This window comes from Pinus tabuliformis, chromosome 7 (assembly GCF_031772625.1).
Source record: "Pinus tabuliformis cultivar Carrire ecotype Pingquan chromosome 7, CPIR1, whole genome shotgun sequence".
NCBI classification, from domain to species: domain Eukaryota; kingdom Viridiplantae; phylum Streptophyta; class Pinopsida; order Pinales; family Pinaceae; genus Pinus; species Pinus tabuliformis.
In genome coordinates, this window is record NC_142293.1 from 1,536,971,443 (window position 1) to 1,536,983,497 (window position 12,055).

Below are 12,055 nucleotides of genomic sequence, written 5' to 3' on the forward strand. Positions count from 1 at the left end.
TCTCTGATAGGCGACATATATCGGCACACTAGTAGTCTCAGCCTCCTGACCTCCATACTGATGTGAAGGTTCACCCGCATCATGAACAACCTCCTGATGAGCTATTGAAGCTGTGAAGAACTCACGGGAAATGAAGTCTTCCCATGTGACACCCTGCAAGCCAAGCTGGTGTACAACAATGATCTTGATGAGCGCATAGTGGTAAATGCTGTTGCACTGCTGTTCAGGAGTCTTCCTCTGCACAAGAGTAGTCATCCTCTCTATGTTTCGGCACATGAAATAAGGAATGTTCATCATCCGTACCTGGGTAAAATGCATCAGCAACCTGAAGTGGTAAGCATACAATCTGGAGAACCGGCCCTCATAGTTGAAATACTTCATGATCAGTTTCATTAAAGGATCATATTCATCCTTGAGGTACCAAAAATGAAACACTCTCTTGAGCTGCCTCAAAAAACCAGGTTTGATGTAAGGTTCATAGTGCTTCTGGTCAATTTTCTGCCTCTTGTTCCATGGTTCTCCAATGTTTGGTATGCCAGTTGCTAATGGAATGGATTCTGGTGTTAGTGTGAAAGTGACACTAGCAAGAGTGGCTTGATCACCATGCAAATGCAACACAAATAAGTGAGCCAAATCATGATGAAACTGAATAGTAGCAACCTTCTCACAAAATCCATAACATGACTGATGCTGAAAACAAAAGGTGGCAAGCGGGCAGGCCTGTAACTCAACAAGAGTGGTTGGTTCCTCTCTGATATGTTTGCCACCTCTGTGAGGCCTCCTGGGAGCATGTGCCTCTGATGGTGAGTCACTATGGGTTTCCTCCTCATACTCATATGAAGAAGCAGATGCCATAGATGCTGGTAGATAGATTTCCTTGGAGAAATAGGTGTTGTTGTATCAAACTGTGCTTGGACTACTTTTGAAGATTGTTTGATTTCTGCCACCAAGGGGAAAAACAATGGAATGAGGGACTGCAAGGGGAGGGAAAAACAGTGGGAATTTAGGGAGTGATTCAAAAATCTGTTGATATCGTTTTAGAGTTAGGGAGCTTAGGATTTGGGTTTTAGGAAACAGGAATTAGGGGTATGTGTTTAGTGAAACAAGGGGTATGGAACTTGGGGGAATAAGTGAAGAAAAGGGAGTGAAAAAGAGTAGGAGTTTAAGGGGCTGCTGGGATAAATTTATTTAGGGAAGTGAGGAATGTTTGGGAGGTTTTTGTATGGGGTTAGGGTTTGGGGATTTTACAATTAGGATTTTGGGAAAGGGAACTTGGGATAGGGGTTTAATGAACTTAGGGGGTAGGGGAAGTTAGGAGAATAATAAAATCAGGGACAAATGGGATATGGGAATGATGGAGGGAAAATGAATTGGTAGCAAAATAGATTTTCAAAACCCTAAGCAACAATTTTAGTTTGAGGAATTTGAAATGGTAGGGTTTGATTTTTTAAACACTCACCACATCAACCATCATAGCATCAACACCAAACTTGGATAAACAGCAGGGGTGAAGCTCAACCTACTTGGAACAAGGTGAACTCGTGCGATTTTGGCGATAGGAGGTTGTTCTGGTGATTTTCGGGCTTCCTGGCTATATGCGCCACGCAACATACCCAATGCGTCGTGCCCCACCAGTGCACCGTACCTGTGTAAAAATACACTGTGTTCTGAGGCCTAGTGCGCCGCATGCGCCGCGCCTCCTGCCCAGTGTACCATGCCGGTCGAGTTGGAGCAAATTTCACCCAAAACTCCCATAATCACTTTGCTTTGTTTTCTCTTGGTTCTTGGAGTGCAAATGAGTTTCAAACACTTGAAGGAATGATTTATATATGATCTTTTCAAATTTATTTTGCGAAAACCCACTTTTATAATGTTTTGCATTTGAATTTATTTACAAACTATGTTTTTGGACATTTTTCACTGCTTTTTCACTTTGTGATGAATTTAATGACCTGAGCTTGCTTGTTTTTGCAGGTGTTGGAGCTTTATGGGCTAAGGAAAGAAACTAGGGTATAGATGAAAGAATTTACAATGAGAAAAGCAAAATTCTCATGATTTTTAGAATAAAAGCTAAAATACTCAGTTTTTCCTCAAAACAGGGTTTTGAGGAAAAACACATTTTCAAATATGCTTGATGATGAAATTTATTGATGTTGAAAAATCCTCATGGCCTACTGGAAATTATTGAACACTCTGACACATCTTTTGACGAAACCCTAGACCTAATTGACAATGAAACCCTAAAAGACATTTGCCATCTTGATGACAAAAAGAAGACTGTATATGCTTTTAAAATGAACAAACATGAGCCAGCAGGTAGATAACATGAGGGAAAGTGGAGGAATGCCACTACCGTCAGATAATCTATGCGCCTAATGGAATGCAAATGACTGGGCGGGACCCCTAATATGAAATGCAACAAGAGAATTTGATCTCTGACGGAGGGATGAAAATACCGACTCTAACACCATGGATGACATCCGTTGTCACAATGTGACGTTGGATTAAGGGATTGATAACCCAAGGAATATGAACCCTTAGACTAATAAATCCAAGTGATTGATATTATAAATTGAATGGATTAATTCTAAAACACCATGGTATTATAAACCTAAAGGAATAATATTAAACCCAAGGGATAAATATTATAAACCCTAAAATAAGCATGGTTGACCACAACTGATTTTCATATTGACACAATATTTGTGACAATGTGACGTTGGACTATGGTTGACCATGATCAATTTTCATATTGATATAACCTTTGGCATCATGCATCATTAGAAAATGGTTGGCGATGGTTGATCATGGTTGATTTTCATATTAATACAATATTTGTCACAATGCGAGGTTGGGCCATGGTTATCACAATGTGATGTTGGACCAAGAGACAATCTTTGTCACAATATGATCATGGTTATTGAACATGGTTGACCATGATTTATTTACATATTGAGATAATATTTGATACAATGCGATGTTGGAACATGGTTGACGATAGTTGATTTTCATATTGAGATGATCTTTATAAACCCAAGGGAATAAACCTAATGGAATAAACCTCGTTGACCCAAGGGATTATAAAACCAAGGGAATAATATTAAACTCAAGGGATAAATATTATAAACCCAAGGTATATAAACCCTAAGATAAATATTATAAACCCTAAAATAAATATGGTTGACCATGGTCGATCACGGTTGATTTTCATACTGACACAATTTCTGTCATAATGGCAACATTGGATTATGGTTGACGATCATTATAAACCTAATGGATTTATATTAAACCCAAATATAAATATTATGAACCATATGAATAATATTATACCCTAGGAATATGAACCCAAAGTATATAAACACTAAGATAAAATATTATAAACCCAAGGGAATAATAAAACCAATGTATATAAACTCTAAGATAAATATTATCAACCTAAGGGAATAATGACCCAAGTGATTAATACTAAAAACACAAGCGATTATAAACCCAATGGAATAATATTAACCCAAGGATAAATCTTATAAACCCAAGGTATATAAACCCTAAAATAAACATTGTCTAAGGGATTAATAATAAAAACCCAAGAGATTATAAACCGAAGATATATAAACCCTAAGATAAATATTATAAACCCTAAAATAAACATGGTCCAAGGGATTAATACTAAAAACCCAAGGTATATAAACCCTAAGATAAATATTATAAACCCTAAAGTAAACTTGGTTGACCATGGCCGACCACGGTTGATTTTCATATTGACACAATCTTTGTCATAATGTGACATTAGACAATGGTTGACCATGATTGATTTTCATATTGAGACAACCTTTTTCGCAATGCGACACTGGATAATGGTTGACCATGTTTGATTTTAATATTGAGACAATCTTTGTCACAATGTAACCTTGGACCATGGTAGACCATGGATCACCATGGTTGTTATAATGTGAAGTTGCACCAAGAGACAATCTTTGTCACAATGTGATTGTGTTGGAAATAATACTGAGGGGGGGGGGGGGGGCATGGTGAATTAGTATTAGCAAATCAATAACTTTTTCATTTCCATACTCTGATTCATATATGCTACTTCAGTTAATGGAACTCGCATCTACCCACAACTGTATTTAATGCAACTAGCGTATATCCAACAAACTTATGATTCAATTAATTCATCATATGTTGATCATTAATTAGTGCATCAGTACTTCATTTAACCATATAAACAATAACCAGGTGCAGTAAAAACAAAACATACCAACACACATAAGAAACACACATGAACACCAAGGTTTAAGGTGGAAACCCAATGCGGGACAAAAACCACTTGCTGTTGTCTTCTTTTAATATAAGAAAATCCTGTTTACAATCTTGTACTGGCACGGACTCATACCAGTATGCAGGCACCCACCTGCAGAAGGCTACAACCTTCTCTCGTTTTCGAGCTTCTACTGGAAGGGAGCTACAACCCCCTAGCTCTTGTACTAGCTGATATATTTAATAGTACGTAGGCACCGACCTACTGAAGGCTACAACCCTCACTCGTTTTCCAGCTGCTACTAGAAGGGAGCTACAACCCCCTGGCTCTTGTATAGGATGATATGTTTACTAGTATGTAGGCACCGGCCTACAGAAGGCTACGACCTTCTCTCTTCCTCCAGGGACCACGTTTCATAAATTTTCATACTGGATACTCTTGGAACACAACACCATAATTTGAAGGCAACGTTTCATCCAATTTTCATATTGGACCCATTAACAACATTGAAGCTCAAAATAAATCACCACTACAATACAACCATTGCATTAACCAATCGTTAAACACTCAATCATCAATCTCTGAATCACCCACAACTGAATCACACAATCACTAGAACACAGAGCAGAACCCATAACTCCACAACAACCACTAGAACCATCTGCAAGTTCAGATATCATATTTCATAATGTATACGCTACTTTGATGAACCGAACCAGCATGTATACGTGCTTTTACCAAATCGAACCCACGTACAGATTTGCAAATACTAACTTAACAACTTCACAACTATTTCAGAACTCAGCCATACCCAGATCATAACATTTGCAGAATAAAACGTGCGCCAGTATTCAGATCTATTCTATCCATGATCAAACCACATAATGATAATACATTCCAAGCCTTAAGCTCCCGATCCATCATCCATCATCATCCACATATGTGCATCCTTAGTTCAGATCAATGAAAGCATCACAAACCCATAACCTACATACTGGATCTCACACTTCATCAGATATTCAACGCTTGCACATGCTGGCCTAATGATCTTCTCCTCCTTTTATAGTTTTAGGCGTTTCTCAATACCATGGACCAAAACCACTTAGGACCAATACCTTGGACCCAATACCTGGGGTCAATACCTCGGACCAGATACCTTGGACCAATACCATGGATCAAAATACCATGGACCAAATACCTTGGACCAAAACTTAGTTTTCCAAGATATACGCATTTTTCCTTCTATGAAAGTGTGTGTGTATGTTATACGCTCCTTTTGGTCTGGTAACCCGCGTGTATAAGCTCCCTTGTCAAGGTGAACCTGCGTATACCTCTCTTTCTTCATTCTTTGTAATCTGATCACTGATTCTTTGCTATTGACCTACTGCACTATGATCTGTCATCTGAGTGAGTTGCCATCAAGGACAACACCTGTATCATAATGCCAACAATCTCCCCCTTTGGACTTGATGGAAACAACCACACCAAGTCACTCTCCCCCTTTGACATCAAGGGCAAAGGGCAGACCATGATATTCTCTCCCTTTGATATAAATTATGTTGTCCATACTCCCCCAGAGTACATGCTGAAATATCTGATTGAGCTCCCCCTTTGTACATGCTAAGATGTACCAATCCATCCATGCTCCCCCTGAGCACATGCAAAGTCTGCAAAAATACTTTTCAAAAGAATAACATGACTCTACAACTCAACTAAGTGAGTATGACCTTCCTATCACCAATGACTCATACATACATCAATCTCCCAACCAAGTGGGGATATGCCATTTTTTACTCATCCACCCAACCAAGTGGGGATATATCAAATGTTTATACATGACTGACATAGAAAATATTACATCATCCTTCCCATGCAAAGTGGGGTTACAAATTAGGTCTTTGCATGACCTTTACATCAAATGATATACATGACTTTTATGACAATGACCAGCAATCTAAACAAGACCATGATAGTCATTAGCAACTATCATACACCATATATGATCTGCACCATAAGCATCTGTTACCAGCATCCAGACCTGTAACCTGCAATACCATTCTCTTGGCCAACCAACAATAATATGCCACTCAAGTGATCATCCATGAATCTAATCTGAATACCAACAATGTGACCCCAAGTATCATAGAAAGATGTAATTTAGCCACATAAGCATCATCACCAAAGACTTTTAACCATAATGCCAATAATGCACTATTCAAAGCATATGCTCCCCCTGAACCTGTTCTATCTGTTCACTGTCAGATCTGATCATGCATATATCAGCAAGAAGTATCAAGGCATCATCATCAATCAGATATACATCAAGTTAACTTGTGAGAATCAAAAGCACTTCTAAATAACATCTTATAAGTACCAACACATTTCCACACATCATCAGCATATTGTAACCATCATCAAACATAGCAAATAATTGAATGAACCATATCATACCCTTTTTCTTGAGTCTGTCCCACTGCTTTTCCTCAAACCAACATATACGCGACTGTGTAGCTTCTAACTCGTGTATATACATGACTTGTCTTCATGAAACTTGCATATGAGATTTAGAAGACTGAAGTTTCACACTTTCAGCTCTCTCTGAGTCTGTCATGTCTGTATACTCTGCTATGCCACATCTTTCTGACTGTACTTCCTTCTTCTTCCATATCTTCGAGTGTGATGATGTTTTCTCCTTTTGGTATGGTGCCCGTACTTTGTTCCTTCATTCCTTTGCTATATGTCCAAACTTGTTACATGCATAACATCTTACATATTTCATATTCCTTCTGTAGTAGTCAATGGCTTTGTGACCAAACATATTGCAAGAAAAACAATATCCCTTAAAGTACCTGGAACGTGATGATATTTCTGTGCGATGGTCTTGAACCATTCTACTTCTGCATCTTGCTGCAACATGTCCAAGATTATGACATACATAACACTCAACATTATTCATCTAAGAAAATAACCGACTATCACTTCCATAGTTTGGAATGAAAGCTTTTCTTTGAAGGATTTCTTTTCTTGGTTGTTGATGGGGTTGACCTCTTATCTCCTTGTTGAGAATTTTAGGTTTTGCATTAGAGTTCCTTGCCTCACCCTATGAGCTAGATTCACCTTCAACAGATTCATAAAAACCAAGACCAGTTTTGATAGCAGGAGACCTTTGACTACTAAGAATATCATCCAAAATCTTAGTACTGCCTTGAGATCGTAACAATTTTTCTTTTTCTTCTAATTTACTTTTTAAGATATTTACCTCAACCTGATGTTGTTCTTCCTTTTCCAGATGTTGCTTCTTCAAGATTTCTTCAACCTTTCTTCCTTCTTCCACTTGTTACCTTAATTTGCGAATATCATTTTCTTGTTCTTTATTTGCTTGAGGTAGTTCTTCATTCTGCTTAATTTTTAATGATATTACTTCATCTTGCAGCATTTGACGTACTTTGAAGGCACACTCCAGCTGAGATTTTAATCTGGTAACTTCTTCTTTGAGGGCACACTCCCTTTTGTTAAATAGATATTGTTGATCTATTATTTTATCTTATGCTTCATTTGCTTGTTCAACTTGAGGTGATTTGGAATCTGAATCCTTGCTTCCATCTAGCGGTCAATTGTCTCTCCTGCTATCACCGTTCCTTTGAGCTGTGTTCTTCTTCTGAAGTGCTTTCTTCTTTAGCTTCTTTCCCATTGTTTTTACGGATATCCTTCAAGCGATCAAGCTTCTACCAAAGGACCTGCTTTGATACCAATTGTTGGAAATAATACTGAGAGGGGGGGGGTGAATCAATATTAGCAAGTCAATAACTTTTTCATTTCCATACACTGATTCATATATGCTACTTCAGTTAATGGAACTCGCGTGTACCTGCAACTATATTTAATGCAACTAGCATATATCCAGTAAACTTATGATTCAGTTAATTCATCATATGTTGATCATTAATCAGTGCATCAATACTTCATTTAACCATATAAACAGTAACTAGGTGCAGTAAAAATAGAACAGACCATCACACATAAGAAACACACATGAACACCAAGGTTTAAGGTGGAAACCCAATGCGGGACAAAAACCACTTGCTGTTGTCTTCTTTTAATATAAGGAAAACTTGTTTACAATCTTGTACTGGCGCAGACTCATACCAGTACGTAGGCACCCACCTGAAGAAGGCTACAACCTTCTCTCATTTTCCATCTTCTACTGGAAGGGAGCTACAACTCCCTGGCTCTTGTATTAGCCGATATATTTACTACTATGTAGGCGCCAACTGACTGAAGGCTACAACGTTCACTCGTTTTCCAGGTGCTACTGGAAGGGAGCTACAACCCCTTGGCTCTTGTACTGGCCGATATGTTTACCAGTATGTAGGTGCCGGCCTATAGAAGGCTACGACCTTCTCTCTTCCTCCAGGGACCACGTTTCACAAATTTTCATACTGGATACTCCTGGAACACAACACCATAATCTGAAGGTCACATTTCATCCAATTTTCATACTAGACCCATCAACAACATTGAAGCTCAAAATCAATCACCACTGCAATACAACCATTGCATTAACCAATCATTAAATACTCAATCATCAATCTCTGAATCACCCACAACTGAATCACACAGTCACCAGAACACAGAGCAGAACCCAGAACTCTACAACAACCACTAGAACCATCTGCAAGTTCAGATATCATATTTCATAATGTATACTCTACTCTGATGAATTGAACCAGCGTGTATACGCTCTTTTACCAAAGCGAACCTGCGTACAGATCTGCAAATACTAACTTAACAACTTCACAGCTATTTCAGAACTCAGTCATACCCAGATCATAACATTTGCAGAATAAAACATGCATCGGTATTCAGATCTAGTCTATCCATGATCAAACCACATAATGATAATACATTCCAAGCCTTAAGCTCCCGATCCATCATCCATCATCATCCACATAGGTGCATCATTAGTTCAGATCAAGCAAAGCATCACAAACCCATAACCTGCACACTGGATCTCACACTTCATCAGATATTCAATGCTTGCACACGCTGGCCTAATGATCTTCTCCTCCTTTTATAGTTTTAGGCCTTTCTCAAAACCATGGACCAAAACCACTTAGGACCAATACCTTGGACCCAATACCTGGGGTCAATACCTTAGACCAGATACCTTGGACCAATACCATGGATCAAAATACCATGGAGCAAATACCTTGGACCAAAACTTACTTTTCCAAGATATATGTGCTTTTCCTTCTGTGAAAGTGCGTGTGTATGTTATACGCTCCTTTTGGTCTGGTAACCCGCGTGTATACGCTCCCTTGTCAAGGTGAACCTGCGCATACCTCTCTTTCTTCATTCTTTGTAATTTGATCATTGATTCTTTGCTATTGACCTGCGGCACTATGATCTGTCATCTGGGTGAGTTGCCATCCAGGACAACACCTGTATCATAATGCCAACATATTGACCATGGTTTATTTTTATATTGAGACAATATTTGTCACAATGTGACATTGGAACATGATTGATTTTCATATTGAGACAACCTTTGTCATAATGCAACATTAGACAATGGTTGACCATGGTTGATTTTTATATTGAGACAATCTTTGTCACAATGCGACGTTGGGCCATGGTAGACCATGGATCACCATGGTTGTCACAATGTGATGTTGGACCAAGAGACAATCTTTGTCATAATGTGACCATGGTTATTAACCATGGTTGACTGTTATAGCATCATTCAACACACCTATAGTTCTGATTCTCTGGTATGGCCTTGGGCAGCCCTTTCTCATACAGACTTGATCATTTATTAAAAAACAATATTTTGAATTCCATACGGGACTATGCCCTTTAAAAAGCGTGTACACACGCGTGTACCATAATATAGAACTCACATATATTATTTAAAATATGAAAAAATAAAATAATATCCTATTATTTGGGTAGGGTTTACGGGTTTCACTAAGAGCCCACCTATAGGAGCTTGTGGCCTAACTGAATCAACTAATTTCTGGTGGTATTTATACACCCCATGGGAAGGCCTAAACACATCAAGGAGTTAGGGTATTGACATTATAGTCTTTTCGGCCCCCAGATCAAGTCTGATTTTCCCTATGCCTCCTGCACTCCCAGGCATAGGAAACCCTTGTTTCCTTGCATAGATGCTCATCCTTCATTATATGGGATCCTTTTGAACATGCTTAAGAGGTGATCTTTGAGGCTTGGATGGACAGATTACATTATTCTCCTCTCCTTTGGGCTTGGCTAACCTGCCACACCATTGGCCAAATAAATTCTAGAAGTGTGTTAACTAATTAGAGGGTATGTCCTTGAAATTGGCCTTAACCCAGACCTAGAAGAATTCCAACATTGTTTTCTCATCGGTGCTCAATCTAGTATGTTTCTCCTCCTCTTCAAGGATTTTTCTGGTGTGGAGTAGGATCTCTTTGAGCTTTCAATCTTCCTCAAGATCTTCCGGTGTTTTTCATTTTGGATTTATTTTCTATACTACCTTATTTTTCAGCTGGTCTACGCCCATTAGCTCGATTTCCATTTCTTATGCATGCCTCTCATTGTCTCCATGGATTTCCATATTCTCCAAGATTGTAAGGGGGTTATTATCCTTTACCTTCTGTGCCTTCGTCGAGCCTGTATCTTGTTGCAACGGGGTCGACTTCCTTGAATTCAATTTTAAACCTTGGACATTCTGCTGCATCCTCATCGAATTCGCTTGAGTACCTTGGTAATTTGGTTGATTTTTGGCAGATTTACCTTTTCACAGGCCAACAGTATAAAACCCCTCCTCGTCCTTTATCTCTTGAACCTTTTTCTCCTTTGTTATTGTGAGTGGACAATCCCTGAAAAGGTGGCCATATTCATGGCAACGATGACATTTAAATGACACATCTGCATAATCAAGTTGTTGGGTCCATATCATATCTTGGTATTCCAAATATATAGACTCTAGAAAGGGTTGGGAGATTTTCATGTGAATGTAGATCCAGGAATAAGCTGCATGTTTCCTTCTCTTGGTAATCTTTGAGATCGTCACTGATTATCCTATCGAGTTACTAATGCCCTCGAGTGTATCTAGTTCCCAGAAGTCTTCTGGCAGGGAGAAGAGGCAGACCCATACTAGAGTTGTTAAGAACTGCTCTTTCTTCATATTATAGCATTCCTCCCATAAGTGAATGAATATCCCTGCATTGTTAATGCAATACGACCCATTCTCAAAACTGCTTTTTCGATTTGTCAGATCTACGAAGATGACTGTAAAAAATCCTTTGGCTCTCAACTTAAATTCAACTGGCACTTGGGGATTACATTTCGCCTAAATCCATTGAAAAATCTCTTGTTCCTTTGGCCAAATCCCCATGAACTTATAGATGATGGCATGGTCCTTAATGAACTGGCGGGTCTTCTCTAGTCGATTATTTGGGATCACAAATTTGGGGTTTTGGATAGCTTTTAAAAGGCAACACCCTCAAGCTTTGGCTTGCCATTGGGCTCCCATCACAAGTGATTTTTCTTCCTCCTTTCCCCAGACTGCCTTACTTGTGCTACCGCCCATGATCTTACGGGCTTCATTGACTACATTATTATAGGAAGAGAGCCCTCTCCCCCCTTGAGGGGTCGCTCATTGGTCAATTAGTGCAATTGCCCACAGAATTATTGCTAGCTACAACGAATTGCCACCACCTACAGAATTTTGAAACCCTCTATAATGTTATAGTTTAAAATATTATAATTTATAATATTTTAATGTTATAAAATCTAATTATTACTTAGATA